Here is a 26511-nt window from a genome sequence, read left to right on the forward strand (position 1 = left end):
CAAAATACTAAAAATCGGTCACTATTTTTATATCAGCCAATTCTAAAATCATTGTTTTTATTTATGTACTTATGTATGTATGTTTTTGAAAGAATTATCACATTCATAATTTTCTATGCAGCCCCAAAGCGAAAACAAAATCTTGTATCAATTTTAGGTCAGGCAGCAAAACAATCTAACAAATGCGTGAACAAACTAGCGGCAGAACGGAAAAACGCAACAATGAATGCATAACAAATCATAAATACTTTTTTATTTTCCATTTTATTTTATTAAAAATTGTATATATTCGAAAACAAGAAAATGTATTTTATGAGTAAGAAAACTGCCTGACTTTATCATAAATAAAGAAACATTTAATATGACTAGAATTGTAGTACAATAAAAATATTTATTTACTCAAGCAGTTCGCTTTGTATTACATATTTAAAACTGATAAATTGTTGTATATACAAAAGAATCAGCATCATCATTATGTCAATATTCATATTCAGTAATTTTCAATACATGTCAGCAAGTTCGATATTTTTATCAGCCTTATAATTAAGGAGTGCGTGCGAAATAATTGGTATATAATTATATGTAAAAGAATTGAATGATTTATTCGTCAAATAGATCAAGTACTAAAAGTCACCTAAATCACATGATCGCTACAGGTCAAAAGGTTACAAAAATTAGCTTTTTATTTACATACATTGACATTCCAATGGAAACTATTGCTTGGATCGAAAAGTCCATGGCTTTTTGAATGAAACACAGGTTTTTGGATAACAAATTATTTTATTTTTCAACATATTCTCCTTTGCACTTTGTACAACATTTCTTCAATTTTTAAAAAAAAAAACAAGTAAGAGAGCTGTGCCGAATCTTATTTTTTTTTAATTGTTTTTCAAAATTTTTTTGATTTTTTTTTTTTAAAAAAGTTTTTTTCAAATTTGTTTAAAAAATGTATGAAAAAAAAAATTTTTTGATGAAAAAAAATTCGGGTCAAAAAATATTTTTCCCGATTTTGACCCATTGTAGGTCCAACTTACTATAGCCTTATCTACATCGTTGCAATGGACTTTGAAATATCTATCATTAGATATCCATATTGTCTATATTAATGACTTAGTAATCCATATATAGATCAAAAATAGGTCAAAAATCGAGGTTGTCCCGGTTTTTTGCTCATATCTCCGTTATTTATGGACGGATTTTGCTGATTTTAAATAGCTTCTCGAAAGCATATCTGACAGAATTATTGAAGATTTGGATCCCGAAGATATCTGGGGTCTTCAGAAAATTGATTTCAACAGACAGACAGACAGACGGACATGGCTTAATCGACTCCGTTATCTATAAGGATCCAGAATATATATACTTTATAGGGTCGGAAATGAAAAATGTAGAAATTACAAACGGAATGACAAACTTATATATACCCTTCTCACGAAGGTGAAGGGTATAAAAAATGAGATTTGTTGAGGTCATCAAAATAGGTATCTTTCGTGAGTTGATTTTATCGTTAAAGTCAAATATCTTTCCACCGAGACTTTTCTTCAGGTTTGTAAACAAGAAATAGTCACTCGGAGCTAAATCCGAAAAGCGGAAGAGAGAGCATTTCGTAGCCTAATTCATGGATTTTTTCCATGGAAACTGCGCATGTCTGCACCCTTTTGTGCACCCAATTGTAAGCTAACGAGGCAGCCATCTCAGGGAAAACTTTCTCATACCTAAGTGATCATTCAAAATGAGATGACTATGACACAATCTCTCGTACCTTCAATCTCTGATCGGCAAATAAGAAAATACCGTGATTTTTTTCAATTGTTGCGGCTGTATAGACCTCAATTGGACGTCTAGAAAGTTCGGCATCTTCCGTGCTTGTATGGCCACAACGAAATTCAGTAAATCACTTTTTTACCATTTAAATTAATGGCGCCGAGTTCCCACAGTATTTATCAAGTCTAGCCTTTATTTGAGTGATGGTTTTTTCCGCAAAAAAATGCTTGATGATCAGACAATATTCACTTTTTTCCAATTTATCATCAAATCACGAGGTAGTCTGCTATCAATGGCTGTCAAACACCAACTAAATGATGCAGCTTGTTCAAATTTTGACAGGAATCAATTACATCATCCAATTCATCGACCTATAGCGCTAGACTTTGACGGTGATGACCTGCCATATGTCGCTCTCAAAGACATATGGACCTATGACGCCGACTAGCCAAAAAACCACACTTAACAGTAACTTTTTCGCGATGTATTGACGCTCTTGGATCTCATGTGGATTGGCATCGTTCTAAATTCTAAAATTTAGTTTGTTAATTCATCCAATGACGATGCCCTCTCTCAGAAGACCCATTTGAATAAAGCAATTTTATAATTTACACGTGTTGTTGAACTCTATATCCGTACATGGTGATTTCGCAAAAAAAAACTGAATAAATAACAGCCAATTCGAAATATGTAGCTTCAATAATATGACCGCTATCAACTGTCAAATTTCGGAAGTCTCTATTTGAAGACCCTTTATATAACAACATTGAAATTCGAACCGACAATGGCTCAAAATGGAGAAATATTTTTGGTAATCAGAAAATGTCGAATTTTGTAGCAACAAAGCGTCATGTGCCGAAGCTGATTCACACCGATTGCTCAACGAAGCTTATGGTGACTGTCTTCCAGTGGTTTCAACGTTCGAGAGGTGGTTGTGCAGTTCAGAAGTGGTAATTTTCACACGGAAGACAAAAATAGCCTAGATCTGACAAAAATGTTTGAATTCTACATGAAGATTCTTGTCAAACTCAGCAAGAGCTTGCAAATTCATTGGGAGCTACTCAAGCAGCAATTTCAAAACGTTTACGAGCAGCAGGTGATTTTGACTCGGAAGACAAAAATCGCCCCTGTCTGCCAAAATAGTTTGAAGACTAAGAATTGAAGGCATTACTCTATGTAGATTGTTGTAAGCAATTCCAAAACATTTGCGAGCAGCAGGTTTCATCCAAAAGCAGAGAAATTGAGTACCATAGGAATTGAAGCCGAGAGATCTTGAAAAACTATTTTGCATGTCCGAAATGATGCTGGAACGCTATAAAAGAATGTCGTTTTCGCACCGAATCATTACTTGCGATAAAAAAATAGATCCATTACGATAACCCGAAGCTAAAGAGATCGAATGTGAAGCCGGGCCCCGTTTTTATCAAAATAGGGTCCCTACGGCTCTACTTGAGTGTTCGCACGTAGTGAACTACCACGTAAACCAAGCCCGGTCAACCAGCCAAATAGCCGTGGAACTAAGATAGTGCTCTGTAGATGGTGGGATCAAAAGAGTCCTATATATTATGAGCTGCTGTAATCTGACCAGACCATCACAGGGAACCTATACCGATCACAACTGATTCGTTTGAAGCGAGCATTGGCCGAAAAACGACCAGAATATGCGGTACATGAAACCGTAATATTCCATCATGACAACGCTCGGCCATATGTTGCAATACCTTTTAACAAGTATTTAGAATGAAGTGGTTGGGAAGTTTTGCCTCACCCGCTTTGTTTCGATCGATGTAGAAATCTCTCTCTGGGATACACTTCATTTTGGAAGAGAGTATCCAATATTGGCTTGAGTAGATCTTGGCCTCAAAATATGAGCATTTTTTTTTGGCTTGGAATCCATATGTTGCCAGAAAGATTGGAAACAGTGGTAAATATTTCTAAATTTATATTTCAAAATAAAAGCTAAAAATTTTTAAAAAAATCTCGCATTTTTAATAGTAAATTCGGTACAATCTCTGTCTGAAACTGTAGTTTTCAGCCTACTATTTTTTTTTTTCGGAAATTTAAAGGCAATTTTAATTGACAATGAAAACCTCAGCAAGGTTTTCTCATGTTTATTATTTTAATTAGACTTTAATTTGTCTAAGTAATTTTGTAGATCAATGTCAAGTATTTTTTACAGAAAATTTTTAGGTGAAATACACAAAATCGCATTTCATGTTTTTCTGTAATAATTTGGTGTTAATGGCTATTTAAACAAGGCTTTATAAATGTAACAGCTTAAATTAATGGTATTTATATAAAAATAATACATTTTGAAGACATACAGTTTGTGAAGATGTTAACAAAAAATTTTAACAATAAAAAGCTTTACAGAAAACAGATTTTATTTCGGTTTAATGAGATTTTAATGGTACATTTGTAAATTTGTAACGCTGGTGGTACTTTTTTTTTTTTTGTTGTAAAACATTTAAAATGACCTTGTATGTATAAATAATAAAAAAAACAACAAGAATTTATTGTAAGTAAATAAATTTAAATAGTTGAAAAAAAAACTTATTAATTTAAAAATGAATGCTTTACACTGCTTTTTAACCATATTTGTAGTTTTTACCTTTTATAGCCAAGTTAACAGAAAAACACAGGGAATAAAAAAAAACTTGACCATACACTTAAAAAGTTGTTAATTGCATTTAAATGGACAGCATGAAATCAATGGTTGTTTGTTTGGTGTTCACAGATGGAGTGGCTGGCTGGCTGGTTGACTATGGCCAAGAAAAGTTGCAACAGCAACAACTACAAATCATAAAAGCCCTAAAATGGGTCATCACGTAGCATAAACATTTGGTTTTGGTTGGTGACTGGCTGACTGCATGTTTAAATGTATCTACCAGGTCATGTTTGCATTCCTTGTATGCAATAGGTCTGGCCAGTCCGCCAAAGACAAATACGTTTCGACCACCACACAGACTGTTTACCAAACTACATATACATAACTTGTATATGTTCCCACTTGTTTTTTATTTAAAATATTCTAAATGCATACATGAGCTTCCCTTAAGTACTAATGACGGCATTTGTCTTCTTTTATTTTTGTATCTAAATCAATTTGCTTTTATTTAAACAATTTAATTCGACTGAATTGAATTTACTTGTTGGTTCGTTCGTTCGTTTATTTCTAAAGTTTCCTTAAATAATTTCATTTAATAAAGTTTGCATACAATTTTCTATTTGAAAAGTATGTATTTCCTTATAAAGAAAGAAGTAGTGCTCTTTATATGAGTGTGAGACTAGAAGATTTCCTCCAATGTATTAATTTTTTAGCTAACAAAGATAGTCAGTCTAGTACCCACTACACGTCTATATAAATAAATAAAGAAATAAATTAGGAATTGTTGGTGTTTTTTTGTTGTCTTTAAACTGAGTGTCTTTATTTAGAAAGTAGTTTTTCCATTAAGATATAGTAATTCAAGTTGTATGGTTTCAAAATGTGATGTCATTATTATGGGATTTTGAACTTTTTTATATTAAAGGTGTATTAAGAGGACGATGAATTATTTAAAATGTAGAGTGATTTTAGGAAAATTAAAAAAGAATAAACAATTATTATTGTCTTCTTCTGAAAGTATTGGCATTGTTAGCTATGACCTTTTCCCATCTTTCTGGCAACATATTGTTACGTTTTAACCTTTTTAAAACTTTTGTTTATTTCCTTTAAATAAACCGGATACTTTTGATTGCAAATAATTATTTAAAATGTACAACAACAGAATTAAATAGTCACTCAATGTTTTTTTATACACGTTTATAAAATCTCAGAAATACAGACACTTTATAATGTATTCGAATTCACTTGAAAAATACAGCACACTTTAAGGCACTCAGTTGATGTTTATTCAAATAGCGTCTCTGATAAACTAACTCACGACTACAACCTGTGCCACTATTTATAACACTGCCATCTGCACTCTAGATTGTTCTTTAACTGTCAAAATTCGAATATTCTAGATCTTACTAATACATACGCCATCTGTGGTGTACTTTCTACAATGTTATTTAACTGAATATTCGAATTCGAATACAGCGTTGCCAACTTACGATCAAATCAATTGAAAGCTTTTATTTAATAATGCCCACAGATATGTTAGAGTTTGCTATTACAGCACTGTTATTTGAAAGCATTATGCTACTTTTAAATCAGCAATATCAGCAAAATCGTAACAGTATGGATTCCGAGCCAAAAGAACTGCTCATCTTTTGATACCAAGAACGAATCAATCCAATATCGGATACTTCATTCCAAAGTGAAGCGTATCCCAGAGAGAGCGTTCTGCATCGATCGATACAAATGGCAGTCGAACGGGGCAAGGTCTAGAGTCTACACTATAAGGCGGGTGAGGCAAAACTTCCCAACCACTTCATTTTTACAGGTATAGCAGCATGTGGCCGAACGTTGTTATGGTGGAATATTTTGTTTTCATGTCTGGCCGCATATTCAGGAAGTTTTTCGGCTAATGCTCGCTTGAAACGTATCAATTGCGTTCGGTAAAGGTTCCATTTAATGGTCTGGTCAGATTTCAGCAGCTCATGGCAGATAGGACCCTTTATCTCCCACCAAATATAGAGCATTTCCCTAGAGACATGGATATTTGGCTTTGGTGTCGATTCGGCTGGTTGGCCCCGGCCAACAATCTCTAATGCTTCGGGTTATCGTAATTGATCTATTTTTCATCGCAAGTAATGATTTCATCATTTCGGATATACAAAATCGTCTTTCAAGGTCTCTCGGCTTCAATTCGTTTTGTACCCAATTTACTGGCTTTAGGATTCATCCAAAAGCACGCAAACGCTTTGAAATTGCTGCTTGAGTAGCTCCCAATGATTTTGCAAGCTCTTGTTGAGTTTTACACAATTCATCATGGCGTAATGCCTCCAATTCTTGGTCTTCAAACTTTTTTTTTGGCTGGCCTGTGCGATCTTTGTCTTCCGTGTCAAAATCACCATTTCAGAATCGTCCAAACCATTTCTTCCACGTTGAAACCGATCGCATTCATTTGCTCATTTGATGAGCAATCGGTGTGCTTCAGTGGTACTTTTTTGTAATTAAAGAAGTAAAGCAAAACTTCCCGCATATGACGCTTTGTTGGCACAAAATTCTACATTTTACTCAATTGTTTAGAAATTAATTTCTTTTAAGAAAGTTAATATTGAATTTCCAAATATGAATTGTAAAAATTACAACATCTCTAAAGCCATAGAAATAAAAAAAGCAACAAAAATTCCATTTATTGATAATGATTTCCCTTTTATTTGTTGCTATAATAAAATCAATTAAACACAAAAATTATTTCTAATAAAAATTAAGTTTCTATATAAGTGTCTATAATATTCTACTTTTAAGTGGCACCACACTAACAAGCAACAAATATGACAACCAAAATTTTCGGTGCAAACGAAGAACGTGTTGTTTTATTTAATAATTATGTATTTTGAAATTAATGAATGAATAAATTATTTATTAGGTTTTATTAAATAATAACACATAAACAAGTTACATTTAATGTGTAATATTTATTGATTTATGTTCAACATGTTAATAAATATGAAGAGTGTTTAGATTGTAATCGACTTGATGATGAAGAAAATATCTAATGTGATTTAATTATGCATTAATTAATTAGTTATAGTTTTTACTTTTGCCTTATATGAACACAATTGTTAATTAGGAATTTTTTGAAGATTTTGTGTGGGCTTTTGTAGTTATTTATGTCTATTGTTTAATTAGATTTTTGTTTAACTTTCTTTATGAATATTACATTTTGGAGTTTGAAATTTCCCAAATAATACCAAGATATTTTTCTTCACCAGAAACAGAACGAGTAACGATTTTCTAAGATAATCCAACAGCAAGGTTTAAGTGTTAATTTGCTAATGTGAGAAAAAGACAAGAGCCCAATACTCTACTATCTACAGGGCAAATGAGGCTGATCTTGGTTGCTATCGCCCCGCGAAAAAGAGCAAAAGAACATTTAAAGTAGCCAATGGAATTCTGTTCTCTTTTGGATGTATCCAAATACAATTTAAGATGCAGTGATGGTAGAATATTTGTAAGACGGCCGAAGGGAAAGAGACTGGAGTATCAAACGTAGATCTTATTTGAAAAAAAAAATTAAGTACTCGGATTGGGTACACTAAATTTCCATGTTTCGTGTGTTTATGGAACAGCAGAGCAAAACATGACCATTGGATCAAGAAAGACTGGCCTCTGAGAGAAAACCTGACGGTTGGAAAACAAAATGTTATAAATGAATGGTTTCATTTTGCCTCCATTACACATCAAATTGCCACTTATGACGCAGTATGTGAAGGCATTAGATAAAACTGGTCCATATTTTCTTCGAAGAAAATTTCTAAGTTTGAATACAGAAAAACAATACTAAAGTATTTTTGATGAATTTCAATGAATGATTTAGAAACAGCGGTTTGGAAACCTTTCACTGGTTTATACTAGGTGGCGCAAGAGTAAACTTCCGATGTTTTTGGCTGTAATTAAAAAAAAAATTAAAAACTTTGATTCTTCTTGTGGATTAGTTTTATTTTGTGAAGTCGAGAATATGATGTCATGTAAATGGCCGCCGCCACAGTTGATTGTCATTTGAGCCCTTTTTATGGCATTTTCCATCACTTTGGCCAAAGCTTCCGGCGATAGGTCCTCACATTCTTGACGGATGTTGTCTTTAAGACCTGCAAGAGTCTGAGGCTTGTTGACATAAACCCGCGACTTCAAAAAGCCTCACAAAAAGAAGTCTGAAGCGGTCAAATCAGGCGATCTTTGCTGGCCAGTGCAAATCGCCAAAACGGGAGATTAGGCGCCCAGGAAATGCATCCTTCAGCATATCGGTTGTGTCACGTGCAGTGTGTGCCGTTGCACCGTCCTGTTGGAACCACATGTTTTCCAATCCCAATTCATCAAGTTGCGGCAAAAACAACTCGTTGAACATTGCTCTGTAGCGCTCACCATTCACAGTAACCGTTTGGCCCGCGACGTCTTCGAAGAAAAAAGGTCGGATGACTCCTCCAGCGAAAACAGCACACCATACAGTGACTTTGAGCGTGTGTAATGACTCTTCGTGGGTTACACGCAGATTTTCAGTGGATTTACGAACGCGTTGGACGGCCAGGAAATCTGCGACGAAATTCACGTTGTGCCAAAGTCACCGACCGATTATTGGTCAAATAAATAGTCAGCAATATTCCGCGTTCTGGAGCGGTGTAGCGGAACATTGTTTATTAACGTGTATTTCGCATGTGTTTACTACACAAATGTCAAAACAGAACTGACATTAGGGGCCAATCGCAAAATTTATAGCATTTTCTGATAGGAGGATTACTTTTGAGCCACCTTGTATATATCAAAGTATAGGAACGAGAAAAAATCAAAATAATTATAAACGTTTTTAAATCATTCTATGTATTTTTCATCAATTTTCATAAAAAGTGGACTTAATACATTTACAACTAACTTTATGAACTAAAAAATTAACAAGGAAAAACTTTCTTGATTTGATTAATTCTTTTAACAAAATTTGTATCCATTCTTCCATGAAACTTTAAAAGAACAAAAAAAAAACAACAACTTTGTAGTAGTTTTTCGTTACTCTGTTGTTATTTAAAATGCCAACATTTGTTGATACTAAATAAATAAAAAGTTTGTTGAACTTTAACTGATATCTATTTTTTATTTCTACATTTGCTGTAACTTAAACTTATTATATTCTGTTGTTTTTATAAAATATATTTTCTCGTTGTTGTTGTTCTTTTGCATTTGTTAGATAATTAAAACAAAAACAACAGCACAACAGCTAGAGAAAAAGTTCTACATTAAAAAAACAAGAAAAAAAAACTATCACTTGGAAAGTAGGAAAAACAAATAAAAGGACTGAGAACAAGCAAAAAGTTCAAAAATAAATCATTACTACTTAACAGTATATTTGCAGAAAACTGTATTTTTTTTTTCATAAATTTCAAGTTTTATTTCTATACTAATTTAACTGCTTACAGTTTTCTTAAACAAAATTTCTTAAGAAACATGTGGCATTTCTAAAGAAAACCAACAGAGAATCAATCTTAAAGAAAAATCACAACAAACTACAAAAAATAATATTGAGAAAGATATTGCTGAAAGAAAAACTTGTAACAACATTAACATTTTATACAACAAGAAAATACACAACACAACTGCAACACAGAACTTCTCAAAAATCTATTTTTTAAAAAAAAATAAAAATAATCATACAGGGAACGAAAACTATTTTTATACACATTAATCGGCGAATCTTTATTCAAAACATCATCAACAACAACAAAAAAAAAAACAGCAAAATGGAAATAATATAAAAGTAAACAACAAGTTCTTTTTCCCAAAAACAATAAAAAAATAAAATTAAAATAAAAAGAATAATGAAGAAGAAATATGTGCGTGAGTACATGAATGGCTGAATAACAAAAACTTAAACATGTCTGCAACATTAATAAACAACAACAATCATAGCTAAAATACTACCCAACAGATACAAATTTAAAGGTTTGCATTAAATATTTCAATTTAATTTGATATTGTATTAAAAAAATATTAAAAATTTATTTTTTTCAAAATCGGAAGAAATATTTTTTAACCCCAATTTTTTTTTCACCAAAAAACTAAATTTAAAAAACAAAAAATTTTTTTTTTAAATTTAAATAAAAAAACTAAAAAATTTTTAAAATAACAATTCGAAAATTGATTTTTCCAAAAAATGAAAAAAAACAACTTTGAAAAAAAAAATAAATTTTGTTTACCTAAAAATATTTAAAATTTGTATTTTGAAGTATAATTTGGTGAAGGGTATATAAGATTCGGCACATCCGAATATAGCTCTCTTACTTGTTATACCCTACATCACCATAGTGAGGAGGGTATAATGCGTTTGTGCAGATTTTTGTAACGCCCAAAAATATTAGTGTAACACCCACCTTAAAGTATACCGATCGACTTAGAATCACTTTCTGAGTCGATTAAACGATGTCCGTCCGTCCGTCTAGTCGGCTGGCTGTCCATGTAAAACTTGTGCGCAGAGTACAGGTCGCAATTTTGAAGATATTTCGATGAAATTTGGTACATATTATTTTTTCGGCTCAAGCCAAGCCAAGCCTATTGAAACTGGCTGAAATCGGTCCATTATTTCACCTAGCCCCCATACAAATGTCCTTCCAAAATTGGACTTTATCGGTCATAAATTTTTAAATTATATATGTATCTCCACAAATTCCGCTCCAAATAAGTTTTATATACACAAAATTCATGTCAGCAAATTTTGTTACGATCGGTCCATAATTAGTCATAGCTCCTAAAATCACTTTAACGTGCATAAATCGCTTAAAAATGTTGGTATACACACAAAATTCAACATAGTTAACTTTAATTTAGTCATAAATCACACGACCTAATTTCATGGTGATCGGTCCATAATTGGTCATAGCCCCCATATAAGGCCCACTTCCGAAACTCACTCAAAAATATAAATTATTGAAATTTTAAAAGAAAAATGTTTTTGCTCTTTTACTTAGTGTAGGGTATTATATGGTCGGGCTTGACCGATCATACTTTCTTACTTGTTTTATTCTAAAATCATTCTCAAACATTTGACATTTGAGACAATTTGATTTCAAATCATTCTCAATTTGATATCAAATCCATAGAGAACATAGAGCGGAAACTCGAAAAAAACTCAAACAAAAAAATTACTAAAAAAAAGTTACACATACGAGTGTTGTTTTTGTTTTCACATCATTTTTTTACTAATACATTCTCACCACTTAGGTTTTTGACAACTGAGTTAGGTCTTTGACAGGAGAGTTTCCGCTCTATGTGTTTTCTCTATGATCAAATCATCCTCAATTCAATATCAAATTATTCTCAATATGATTTCAAATTATTCTCAATTTGATATAAATCATTCTCAATTTGATATCAAATCATTCTCAATTTGATATCAAATCATTCTGAATTTGTTATCAAGCCATTCTCCATTTGATATCATATCATTCTCAATTTGATATCAAATCATTCTCAATTTGATATCAAATCATTCTCAATTTGATATCAAATCATTCTCAATTTGATATCAAATCATTCTCAATTTGTTAATAAACCATTCACCATTTGATATCATATCATTCTCAATTTGATATCAAATCATTCTCAATTTGTCATCAAACCATTCTCAATTTGATATTAAATCATTCTCAAATTGATATCAAATCATTCTTAATCTGTTAACAAACTATTCTCCGTTTGATATCAAATCATAGCCAATTTGATATCAACTCATTCTGAATTTGATATCAAATCATTCTCAATTTGATATCAAATCATTCTGAATTTGTTATCAAGCCATTCTCCATTTGATATCAATCATTCTCAATTTGATATCAAATCATTCTTAATTTGTTAACAAACCATTCTCCATTTGATATCAAATCATTTTCAATTTGATATCAAATCATTTTCAATTTGATATCAAATCATTTTTTGATATCAAATTTTTTTAAAATAGATAACAAATCATTCTCAATTTAATATCAAATCATTCTTAATTTGATATCAAATAATTCTCAATTTGATATCAAATCATTCTCAATTTTTTGTCAAACCATTCTCCAATTTGATATCAAATCATTCTCAATATCACCTCAAATCTTATTGAATTTGTTATCAAACTATTCTCAATTTGATAACAAATCTTTCTAAATTTTATATCAAATCCTTCACAATTTCACATCAAATCTTTGTCAATTTGCAATCAATTCTTTCTCAATTTTTTATCAAACTTGAATGTTTATTGGGTCTACACTACATATAATATGACTGACTGAATTGCTGGCTGCCATGACTGACTAAATATGATTCTCTGACTCTGGCTAAAAAGTAACTGTAGGTTTATTAGCGCAGAAATACGTGCTCATAAGTGCAGTCAAACGAACACAAATTTTCAGAAAGACTCACACATACTCAAACCAAACGAGAACACAGTGCAATTTTTGTTGTTGGCTTGAATGAATGAATGAATATGCACAAAATTTTCTATTTATACTTGTACCTTAGATGAGTCTGAATATATTTATTCATGCATTTACACTTGCAGTGAAATGTTTTCAAAGGCTGTAGCACATACGAGAGTCACAGCAAAAGTTTTGGTGTTAAAATTTAAATGAATGATGCATTCAAATGATGCTTTAGTTAAGTATACTGTGGTGGGGTGTATATAAGAGTCAGGATTAATAAGACGGAAATCTTACTTATTTTTATTCAGTATTGTTTGACAATTCATCAAGGAAAAACTCATCATAGGAAAACTGAAACTAATTTGCGGAACCTGGAGAGCAAACTTAATGATCATTCCCTCTCTCTCTCTCTATCCTAATGAAGACATGATCTTTGCAATATTCTGCACGTATTCAGAAATGCAGCTAATAGCAGCATTCCTGAATCAAATCACTTAATAACACATTTCCGCTGCAAGTGTAAACATTTGTCATGCTGCAAAAGTAACAAATAACTAACAAACAGTGTTTGAAAAGAATTAGACAGGCGCTTTATAAGATGAGGATAGAGAAGAAAGAGAAAACAACAAAATGGCAATTATGCATGTGATGTTGGTTTTTTTTTAACCAGCAGAGAAGAACATACAATTATTGAATCTATATAATTTGAAATTTCAAAAACAAAAAATTCTATATTTCTTATATAGGCTGATTTTTATGGAGACGTAGAACTTTAAATTGAAATAAAACTGAGAAAAATGTTTTTAAATATCCATCCAATTGTATTTATTAATTAGATAATTTGATGGCATTAATGTTTAAATATGGAGGTCCAAATTTCACAGTAATTCAGACTGTATTTCGGCAATAACATGTCGAAATTCTCTTCCAAGTGCTTGATCGTTTCTGGTTTGTCTGCATAGTATTGGGACTTTACATATCCCTAGAGAAAATAATCTAATGGCGTCAAATCAAGGGACCGTAAGGGTTATAAGTGATACCAAAAAAGTTATTTTATAAACGTAAAAATAAAATTTCGCATGAAACAATTAAAAAAGAGTTTTAAATAGCCGTCATAAAAAAACTAATTTATGGAGTTTTATTTTTCCCGTCAGAAAAAGAAACTCATTTGAGGAGTTTTATTTTTTCGGTCATAAAATAAAAGTCTTTTGAGGAGTTTTATTTTTCCCGTCTGGAAATAAAACTTATTTTATGTAAATTGACATCTAAAGCACAAATTATACAGAGGTGTCAAATTTGACAGTTCAAGAACACTAAAATCAGCTTTTTTTGAAATTGTTTCGATAGAAAGAGAAAACAAATTTGCGGTTTAATACAGACAGTGCGTTAAAACAAACAACTATATAAATAAGCACAAAACCAAACCAGTTGAAATTGTTTCGAGCGATAGAGATAAATATATTTTCAGCTGATCTGATCAGCTTGCCGCTGATCATATCATTTCATCTTGTAAAGACCCTTTCATTGCAATTGTTATTGTTTGATTCATATTATCAAATTGTTGTTGTTTTTTATTTTTTGTAGTAGAAAATAAACGAAAAGAGTTTTATTTTCTGACGGGAAAAATAAAACTCCTCAAATGATTTTTATTTTATGACTGAAAAAATAAAACTCCTCAAATGAGTTTTTTTTCTGACGGGAAAAATAAAATTCCTAAAATGAGTTATTTTTATGACGGCTATTTAAAAGAGTTTCATGCGAACTTTTATTTTTACGTTGAAAAATAACTGTTAACTGTGGAGTTGGGATCATTTTTTTACCATCAACCGCTTGATCTGTACGCTCTGTAAAGAATATTTCTGGATGCGTATTATCATTAAGAATAAACGTATTCCGAAAACGATCCATAGTTTCTCGAATTAATCGCTTTGATGAACGATTCATTGCTATTTTCCAAAATAAGTCAAACTATTTTTTAGTTTTATGAAAGTACACAAGGTTGTTTATCCCTGTCAAAAACGAGGCACACGATTTAGAAAGAAAAGGCAAAAATAGCAACAAAATACATACATACTAGTAAAAGTAGGTTATTTAGCTAAAGTTAACATTTAAAGTTTGATGGACGGACGGACAGACAGAGGAACTGAATAATAGTTATACTAAAGGGGAAAAACCATGCACAACTTAAAGAAAAATTGCTAGTTTTATATGTTAAATTTGAGAAACTTTACAAAAAAAGCTCTAAGAAAATTATACTCGTATATATAAACCTTATAATTTAAAATTTTGAGAAACATTAAATACAGCTTTAAAGCCAACGAAAAAGAAGACCTTTATTAGTCTTAAAGTCTTTAAGTTTTTTTAGTTTTTAGCAAAATGCCAAAAAAAAATTATGATGATGACCTCAAAAGATCAGGATTTAAACATAAATCTTTAACATTTTCTGTGCGGATAGAAATACATAGTTAAAAATAATAATAATTATTATTAGGCAGGAAAAACTAAGAAATATAGAGGAAAAACAATAATCATGAACATCCGCATTAAAGAGAAACCAGAACAAATAGTATTATCTTTATTTGTTGCCATTTTCCATACAACGACAATATCATCCAGCCGTCCATTCATCCATCATGCATCTAATTTAGCAAATTTAAATTCAAAGATGGCAAAAACGTCAACAACAACAACGACTAAAAGCAATCAACAGCAACCAACAAATACATAATAATAATAAGAAGAAAATTATTTTATTATTGTCTTTTTATCTTCTTTCATCTTCTACTTACTTCCACCGGAAATTTATTTAACAATTTCAAATCATTATTCCTCAATATCAATATCAATAACAACAAACACATAAGCAATTAAACGAGGGCAAACTGTAAAGTCCTTTATCATTCTAAACAATTTGTAAATAAACTTTTTTTTGATTTTAATTAATTTCGTAATTGAATCAATTAATAGTTTGCTCAAAAACAGACTTCTTTAAATCAATACCATTTTAAAAACTTTTTCTAAGGACACGTTCAATATATATTGTGATATTTGGATCGCGATCCATTGTAATGGATTAGGTTATTCTGCGATTTGGATCGCGATCCATCAATACTGCATGCTATACGTTCAATAAATATCGCGATACTGGATTGCGGTCAATATTGTTACGAAATTGTACTTGAATTCAAATGTAACGATTTTAATGGCTGATTCAAAAGTAGCAGAATGCTTTCAAATAGCAGTGCTGTAATAGCAAACTGTAACATATCTGTGGGCATTATTAACATTGAATAAAAGCTTTCAGTTGACCATTGATCGTAAGTTGGCAACGCTGTTTGCTGCGACCGTATATTCGAATTCGAATATTCAGTTAAAGAACATTGTAGAAAGTACACCACAGATGGCGTATGTATTAGAAAGCTCTAGACAGTTAAATAGCAATCTAGAGTGCAGATGGCAGTGTTATAAATAGTGGCAGAGGTTGCAGTCGTTAGTTGAGTTTATCAGAGACGCTATTCGAATAAACATCAACTGAGTGCCTTAAAGTGTGCTGTATTTTTCAAGTGAATTCGTGTACATTATAAAGTGTCTGTATTTCTGAGAATTTATAAACGCGTATAAAAACCATTGAGTGACTATATAATTCTGTGGTTGTTGTACATTTTAAATAAATAAAGAGTTGTTACAATTTTCAAACTACTAAGCGGCATTTATTTGCAACCAAAAGTATCCGGTTTATTTAAAGGAAATAAACAAACGTTTTGAAAAGGTTAAAACGTAACAATATACATATATTGAACGTGTAGCAGTACCCTAAAGTCACTATATTACGAGTACAATCAGAACCACTATAGATTCTTCAATAAGTGAAAAAAAAATTTGATGAAATTAAATGTATGGTCAAAATTGATGAAAAAAATTTGGTAAACCAAAAATTTTCGAGATTTTCACCGAACCAGGACTCAATATTCATTATATTGATGTATCAATCATATTTGTTGGTTATTTTGGAGCTTCGGAAAGTTGATAACAAAAGTAAGACGGATGTGGTTATAACTATTCTTCTATAACGATCCAGAAACATTTTTTTCTTCTTGGACCAGCACTCAGGGGATAACCCCCATGCAAAACATTGTGTTGATCGCTATATTACGAGTACAATCACAACCACTATAGATTCTTCAATAAGTGAAAAAATAATTTTTCAAAATTGATGAAAAAAATTTGGTAAACCAAAAATTTTGGTGGAAAAAAACCGAGATAAAAAATATTTATCCAGATTTTGACCCATTGTCGGTAAGAATTTAATGTCTTTCATTTGATATCCATATTATCTCGAGGTAGTCGTGGTTTTTTAATTATATTTCAGCCTATTTTTCCCCATTTTATATAGTAACCGAACCAGGACTCAATATTCATTATATTGATGTATCAAATATATTTGTTGGTTATTTTGGAGCTTCAGAAAGTTGATAACAACAGAAAGACGGACGTGGTTCTTCTATAACGATCCAGAATATTAGTAATTTTTTTTTTTATTGGACCAGCGTTCAGATGATGCAAAGTATTGTGTTGATACTAGGAAAATAGGATATGGAAGGGAGGAAAGAGGGAGTAGTGTTTGTGGACATTCCATTTGAACTTTCCTACATTGAAAATGACAGGAAACACTTCAGCGTAAAGTTTGTTCCACATACGTACAGTACGGCTAAAGCACGAATTTTCCCTGTAGTATGTTGTGCGGTCCACTGGCCAATCTACCACAAAGCGATGTGTTCTTGATGAAAAACGTGTATTGCGTAAAAATCTGCGGGTATCAGGAACAATATCCTTAATTTCATCGGAACACATTCCATTATTCCATTACCGATAGAACAGTGCGACGGTGCTCCAGCGAATCCATCGAGTTGGATACTCTACTGTCACCTCTCCTGTACGCGGTCGGGAAGCTCCAAAATAGACTTTGAAGCACCGGCCAATACACGGTAGTTGTATTCCATTATCGGTCGGATATAGGTGGTGTTAATAGTGAGGAAATCAGATGAAGTTAAGTAATTTCTACACCATTTCAAAATGCATCTTTCAAAACTTGAAAAATGTGTTTAGACCAGCGCAAATTACGCAAATGTCCAGAACACCAAGAGCGTTTGACAATATTATCACCACTCATAAATACAGATGAACCAACATGGTCTGTCGTTCGTTTTTGTGTCAACATGCAACATGGATTATAAAAGCAACCCTATTCGCATGTCCCCATTCAGAGATTTACAGAAGGTCCCAATTAAGATAATGTTTTGCTTGATTGCCCCAATCTCCGACAGGCTTGGTCTGCAACTGAATGAATATGAATCATAATTTAATCAACTATTTCTGTTACTGAACTTCAATTAAAAAAGTAATTGAATGGATACTGAATGGATTCAAAATTCCTCAACATCATCTCGGAAATCAAGAGAAAAAATTGTCAACAAAAATCACTAAGAGAAGAACAAATTCCATGGACACCTTGAAAGACGACTAGTTCAAACGGTGACATTATCCAACAAAAATTATAGATAAAAGACCTGATCAGAGGTAACAATTTCAAACCAAAATCATCATTATTTCACACTGTGACAAATTCCAACAAAAAATACTTAGAAATGCGAGATTTATAATAGATGACGTAGCGTTTGAACGCTGTTTATGTTTTTAATAACTTGAAGGGTATATATCGCTCATTTATTCGCTCTTAGTTATTGAACATTATAGAGTAAACAACGACGATTTTTTGCTTAGAATTTTGTTCTAACAAAGCGTCATATGTGGGAAGTTTTGCTTTACTTCTTAAATTTTAAAAAAGTGCAGCTAAAGCATACCAATTGCTCACCGAAGCTTATGGTGAATGTGTTTCAGCGGTTTCAACGTGCGAGAGATGGTTTGTGCGGATCAGAAGTGGTGATTTTGACACGGAAGACAATGATCGCCAAGGCCAGCCAAGGAAGTTTGAAGACCAAGAATAGGAGGCATTATTCCTTGAAGATTGTTGTCAAACTCAACAAGAGCTTGCAAAATCATTGGGAGCTACTCAGTCAGCAATTTCAAAACGTTTGCAAGCAGCAGGATTCATCCAAAGCAAGGAAATTGGGTACCAATCGAATTGAAGCTGAGAGACCTTGAAAGACGATTTTGTATGTCTGAAATGCTGCTTGAACGCTATCAAAGAAAATCATTTCTGCACCGAATTATTACTTGCGATGAAAAATGAATCCATTACGATAACCCGAAGTGTAAGTGATCGTATGTGAAGCCCGGTCAACCAGCCGAATCGACACTGAAGCCAAATATCCATGGAGCTAAGGTAATTCTCTGTATTTGGTGAGAGCAAAAGGGTCCTATATATTATGAGCTGCTGAAATTTGGCCAGATCATTACAAGGAACCTGTACCGAACGCAACAGATTCGTTTGAAGCGAGCATTGGCCGAAAAACGCCCAGAATATGCGGCCAGACACGAAACCTTAATATTCAATCATGACAACGCTGTCAAAAACTATTTAGAAATAAGTGGTTGGAAAGGTTTGCCTCAGCCACCTTACAGTTCAGACTTTGCCCCGTCCGACTACTATTTATTTTGATAGATTCAGAACCCTCTCTATGGGATACGCTTCACTTCATAACAGAGTATCCGAAATTGGCTTGATTCGATCTTGGCCTCAAAAGATGAGCAGTTCTTTTGGCTCGGAATCCATATTGGCCATTGTCATAGCTAACAATGGCCAATATCTTCTATATATATAAATATGTATGTAATGTCATCACGTGAGAACGGCTGGAGCGATTTGGCTGATTTTTTTTAGTCGATTCGAAATTTTCAGGAGATGGTTTGTAAAGAAAAAAATTCAAAAATTCCGGATAAAACTCGGAAATTCATTTTTTTGTGAGTCCAGTCAACTGTAATAAAAAAGCTCCCTGAAGTATGCAGTAAAAATTTAGATATTTTATTTGCAAATAAATAAGAACAGGCTGGCGTGCGTGGGTTGGAGAAACTTGAAGAACTAACATTAGTAAATGCTACCGGGCGTAGCCGGGGCGATCAACTATAATAAATTATCGAATAAATTTATATTGTACAAACATTGCAAAATAAAAGCTAAACATTTGAAAAAATACCGCATTTTGAAGTCATACAAGCAATAGATTAAAAGAATTTTGATTTACCTGAAAAAAGTATTTAAACTTCTTAAAGAAATCATCGGTCTGCCCTCGTTGTGTTCGTATATGTATAACTTAAATGGAGTCTAAAGAGGTGTTAGTAGTTTTCTAGAAAAGTGGTTGGTTGTTGCTGTTTGGCCTCAAGAAATAAGGTTATTTTGTGTGTTTGTCTGTGCTAAAACAATAATAGCAAATAACACTAGAATTGAAAAACTTCGATTCTATTCAAATACATTCGAACATATTCAAACAAACACAGCTGCCTAATGTTCTAGCAATATAAAGTGTATATTATTGTTGGTGGAGTGGAAAACTAATTTCACAAAGCAGAGAATGAACAAAGTATTTGCAACATTTACATTTTCTTGTTGTAACAATGACAATTCAGTAAAGAAAAAAATCTAGTGACTCAAAAAAACTAGGGAAGTTACAATTTAAAACTTTGGATCTTAACTGAGTACCAAAGACTTTTCTAAATAAAGTGAAATATGAATTTATTAAGGCTTTTTCGGAAACAACCTTTGCCCCCATCTAAATACAATACTTTACCCTCTTTAGCTAAATAACAATAATTCTTGGCTGAGAAAAAATAACCATTGAGTACCATTTCGTTACTTGTAATTCAGATTTTCTTACTGTTTCAATTTGATTTATTTCACAAGCCACCACTTTTTGATTATGCCCACAAACGACATCACGTCTTAACTTTTTTTGTTTTCTTTTTTTTTACATCTTTGGACGACTGTCTTTCTTTCATTTTCGGTTTTTATTATTATTGTTTAGCCATTTTAACGCAAATATACCAAGAAACAACCTTAATAATGTTATTGATAATAAACATGATGATGCTGATGATGAATATGTATAAATAATCCATTTAATATCAATTTTTTTTTTTTTGAGGAAAAAAGAAAAGCACGTAATAATCTGTGATACCATAACGAAATTTTATGATGCTCAACGGTTTTTACAAAAAGTGTAGTAAAGCTATTTTTTTTTTGGTTACATTTGTAATGTTTTGTATGTAATTGAATACCAAACAAAATCTGTTTAAATAATTCTTAATGTAATTGAAAATTATAGTCGTGATTCATGGTCATTGCATGCCTTAAAAAAACGAAAATTTGGTACAGAATTTATGTTTCAGTGTGGCAGAGAAGAAAATCAATGTTAAAGAAATTAAGTCTCAATGTTGCTGTAACAAAATTTATTATTTATGATATAAAGTTGTAAAAATTATGTGTCTGTTTTGCTGAGAAAAAAAAAATGTTGTGCAACAATGTTGCTAAGAAAATATTTCTAAAAGAAATTGTGTATCAATGTTGCTGGAACAATGTTGCTATTTGAAATTATGTATCAATTTTATTGGGACAAAATGTTTATAAGAAATTGTGTCTCCGTGCTTGCTGCTGGGACAAAATTGTTATGCGAACTTCTGTTGAGAAACAATATTGTTGATACACAGCAGAAATTGTATCTCAGAATTTAAAATATCTATATTGGGTGCATGACTTAAAATAAATAGATGGCGTATCTTTTAAACGCCGTATTTGTTTTAAATAACTAATATTTAATTTTGAAGGGTCACAAAGTTCTTTTTTGTTTCGAAAATGTCAATGTTTGTGCCAACATAGCGTCATATGCGGGAAGTTTCGCTTAACTTCTTTAATTTGAAAAAAAGTGCCACTGAAGCACACCAATTTCTCACCGAAGCTTATGGTTTGGTTTCAACGTGGGTTCGGAAGTGGTGATTTTGACACGGAAGACATAGATCTCCCAGGCCAGCCAAAAAAGGTTTAAAGACCAAGAATTGGAGGCATTACTTCGTGAAGATTATTTTCAAACTCAACAAGAAACTCATTGGGAGCTACACAATCAACAATTTGAAAACGTTTGCAAGCGGTAGGACTCATCCAAAAACAGGGAAATTGGGCGACATGCGAACTAAAGCTGAGAGACCTCGACAGACGATTTTGTATGTCCGAAATGATGTTTGAACGCTATAAAAGAAAATCATTTTTGCACCGAACCATTACTAGCAATGAAAAATAGATTCATTACGTTAACCCGAAGCGTACGAGATCGTATGTGAAGCCCAGTCAACCATTCCAAAGCCAAATCCATACCAAAGCCAAATATCCATGGCGCTAAGATAAATCTCTGTATTTGCTTGACACTGCGATATATTATGTGCTTCTGAAAGCTGCCCAGATCATCACAGGGAACCTGTACCGAACGCAACTGATTCGTTTGAATCGGGAATTGTCCGAAAAACGCCCAGATACCCGTAATATACCATCATGACAACCCTAGGCCACGTGTTGCAATACCTGTTAAAATCTATTTAGAAAGAAGTGGTTGAGAAGTTTTTCCTCACCAACCTTATAGTCCAGCCTTTGCCCCGTCCGACAGAACGTTCTATCTGGTATACGCTTCACTTTGGAACAGAGTATCCGAAATTGGCTTGATTCGTTCTTGGCCTCAAAAGATGTGCAGTTCTTTGGTTCGAATTCCATATAATGCCAGAAAGAAGGGAAAAGGTCATTGCTAAAAATGGCCAATACTTTGAATAATTTTATATTGTACAAATGTTTCAAAGTAAAAGCTAAAAATGCTGGGACAAATTGTTTATAAGAAATTGTGTCTCAGTGTTGCTGGGACAAAATGTTTATAAGATATTGTGATGAGATTATGTTGATAATTGCTGAAATACAATATCAGTTGTGTCTCAGAATTGCCTTGACAATATTTCTATAAGAATTTATGTCTCGGTGTTGCTGGAGGAAAATGCCTATATGAAATTGTGTTCCAATGTTGCTGGCACAATATTTCTATAAGAAATGATGTCTCAGTGTTGCTGGGACAAAATCTTTATAAGAAATTCTGATGAGATTGTGTTGAGAATTGCTGAAACACAATATAAGTTGTCTCAGAATGGCCTTGACAATATTTCTATAAAAAATGATGTCTCGATGTTGCTGGAGAAAAATGTCTATAAGAAATTGTGTCCCAATGTTGCTGGCACAATATTTCTATAAGAAATGATGTCTCAGTGTTGCTTGGACAAAATTTTTATAAGAAATTGTCATAAGATTGTGTTGAGAATTGCTGAAACACAATATAAGTTGTGTCTCAGAATGGCCTTGACAATATTTCTATAAAAAATTATGTCTCGATGTTGCTGGAGGAAAATATTTATAAGAAATTGTGATGAGATTGTATTGAGAATTGCAGATACACAATATAAATTGTGTCTCAGAATTGCCTTGACAATATTTCTATAAGAATTTATGCCTCGATGTTGCTGTAGAAAAATGTCTATAAGAAATTGTGTTCCAATGTTGCTGGCACAATATTTCTATAAGAAATTATGTCTCAATGTTGCTGGGACAAAATGTTTATAAGAAATTGTGATGAGATTGTGTTGAGAATTGCTGATACACAATATAAGTTGTGTCTCAGAATGGCCTTGACAATATTTCTATAAAAAATTATGTCTCGATGTTGCTAGAGAAAAATGCATATAAGAAATTGTGTCCCAATGTTGCTTAGACAAATATTTATATTGAAATTGTGTCCCACAGTTGCTGAGACAAAATTTTCTATAAAACATTTTTCCCAGTGTTGCTTATAGAATGTTGCTAAGGCTAAATTTATAATATAGAGTTGCAAAATTGTGCCTGAGTGTTGCAGAGCAAAATTTTAACTTATAGGGATAGTCTGACAATGTTGCTGGGACCAAATGTCTATAACAAATAGTTATTGGCACAATATTTCTATAAGAAATGATGTTTCAATGTTGCAGGGACAAAATGTTTATAAGAAATTGTCATGAGATTGTGTTGAGAATTGCTGAAATACAATATAAGTTGTGTCTTAGAATTGCCTTGACAATATTTCTATAGGAAATTATGTCTCGGTGTTGCTGGGAGAAAATGTCTATAAGAAATTGTGTTCCAGTGTTGCTTAAACAAAATGTTTATAAGAAATTGTGTCTCAATATTGCTGAGACAAAATTTCCTATAGAAATTCAATCTCAGCATGGCTAGGACAAAGTTTCCTATAGAAATTGTTTCTGAATATTGTTGAGCCAAAATTTCTTATAGAAATTGTGTCTTCGTACGGCTCCGACAAAATTTTTTATAGAAATTGTGTTTCCGTGTGGCTCCGACAAAATTTTTTATAGAAATTGCGCCTGAGAAAAATTTTCTAAAGAAATAATTTCTGAGCCAAAATTTCCTATAGAAATTATGTTTGGGACAAATTTTCGTATATAAATTATGTCTGAGACACTTTTCTACGAAGTGTGCTGGCATGATACAAAATTTTAGCACCATATGCATAAAATTAAATCAATTACTGAAAATGTTACGCCTTCGGCCAAAATGTCAAGTACACTTATGACAGCAAAACACTTTTCCTTCTCAGAATATATCTACATGAGCTAAAATTTTAAAATAAAAAAAGAGCTGTAAACAATTATAATACAATAACAATTAATAAACAACAAAGTTCATTAAACGCAATTGTCATTTTCTTAGGCATGTGTCCCCAGACAGCAATTTGTCTCCCTTTTTTCTACAGACTCCCTTGTAACAATTGTAAATTATATCTAAACAAATCACAAGTTCTGTTTGTTTCCCCTTTCAAAATCACATTAAAATTCAATGTAGAAAAATTATGATTTAAAAAAACATTTAACAACAATTTGATCGTAAAAATTGTGTTGTAAACATTAAATCAAACAAAATTGAAAAGATACGCATTATAACAGACACTTGGAGCACAAAATGTTTAAAATGGGGAAAAAATATAAATAAAAATATTTTCATTATAACATCTTGACAAAAACAATTTAAAAAGTGGAAACAAAAGCTGTGGCAGCTAGGAAGAGAATTGAGTGTAGCACTTAAAGTGCAACAGCTTGCTATTCAGTGTGTTTGCCACTTGAAGTGTCAATGACAGTCACACACAATTTTATTTTTTTTTTGTTCAAAATCTTGTAGATAAAAATACATAATTTTTAACAAAATGTTTTTGAAAGAAAAAATAAAAACATTTAAAATAAACATAATTTTGTCTCATGATTCATTTATTTTTCTATGTTGTTTGCTTATTCACTCGGTTTTTTTTTTTTTTGTTTCTTTTGATTTGGAACATATAGAAAGCAAAACAAACATTATCGTAAACAAAGTATGTCATTTATTCATTCATAAAAGTTTATTTTAGGTTTTCAAATGAATTTTCTTCTCAAAAAAAAAAAATTAAAAGAAAAACTGCTTAAATTTTCTTATGTATTTTTTGGTATAATTTACTTTTCATTTTAACACCTGTTTGTTGTGACAATTTATGAGAAAAATTAAAATAAATTCAAAAACGATTTAAATAAATTATTATCCTTTCACTTTTAGAGAGGTTGTCTTAACAAAAAGAAGGTAAACAGTTGGATAGCTTATCCGTTGACTCCAAAATGTAAACAATTGAAGTATTTATCCAAAGAAGAGAACAACTTTATAAATTTACATAAACATTTAGGAGATTTAGGAGACATTGTTGCTAGAAAACATGCTTCATTATGGGACATTCACAATTTTAAATGATTAAGTTGACTCAATTACATCTGCGCCAATTTCCTATAGACATTGAATCTGAGACATTTAGACACAATTGTTGCTGAGAAATTGTGTCTCAGTGTAGCTGAGAGCAAATTTCCTATAGAAATTCAGTCTCAGTCTGGCTGAGACAAAATTTACTATAGAAATTCAGTCTGTTTTACTGAGAGAAAATTTCCTAGAGAAATGCACTCTCAGCTTGGCAGAGACAAAATTTCCTATAGAAATTCAGTCTCAGTTTGACTGAGAGACAATTTCCTATAGAAATTCAGCATTAGTTTGGCTGAGACAAAATTTCCCACAGAAATTCAGTCTCAGTTTTACTGAGATAAAATTTCCTATAGAAATTCAGTCTCAGTTTTACTGAGGGAAAATTTCGTATAGAAATCCAGTCTCAGTTTGGCTGAGACAAAATGTCCTATAGAAATTCAGTCTCAGTTTTACTGAGAGAAAATGTTCTATAGAAATTCAGTCTCACTTCTAATGAGAGAAAATTTTCTATAGGAATTCAGTCTCAGTTTGGCTGAGACAAAATTTCCAATAGAAATTCAGCCCCAGTTTGGCTGAACCAAAATGTCCTAAAGAAATCCAGTCTCAATTTGACTGAGACAAAATTTCCTATAGAAATCCAGTCTCAGTTTGACTGAGACAAAATTTCCTATAGAAATTCAGTCTCAGTTTGACTGAGACAAAATTTCCTATAGAAATTCAGTCTCAGTTTGACTGAGACAAAATTTCCTATAGAAATTCAGTCTCAGCCAGACTGAGACAAAATTTCCTATAGAAATTCAATCTCAGCCAGACTGAGACAAAATTTCCTATAGAAATTCAGTCTCAGCCAGACTGAGACAAAATTTCCTATAGAAATTCAGTCTCAGCCAGACTGAGACAAAATTTCC

General features: G+C 32.0%; 1 protein-coding gene across 15 annotated transcripts in view; it reads right to left on the reverse strand.

Annotated features, from left to right (window-relative positions):
• Positions 1-26511, reverse strand: part of mim (missing-in-metastasis) — a 198495-nt gene that overhangs the window by 151757 nt on the left and 20227 nt on the right. The window lies entirely within an intron of this gene.

Source organism: Calliphora vicina, chromosome 5 (genome assembly GCF_958450345.1).
Source record: "Calliphora vicina chromosome 5, idCalVici1.1, whole genome shotgun sequence".
NCBI classification, from domain to species: Eukaryota; Metazoa; Arthropoda; class Insecta; order Diptera; family Calliphoridae; genus Calliphora; species Calliphora vicina.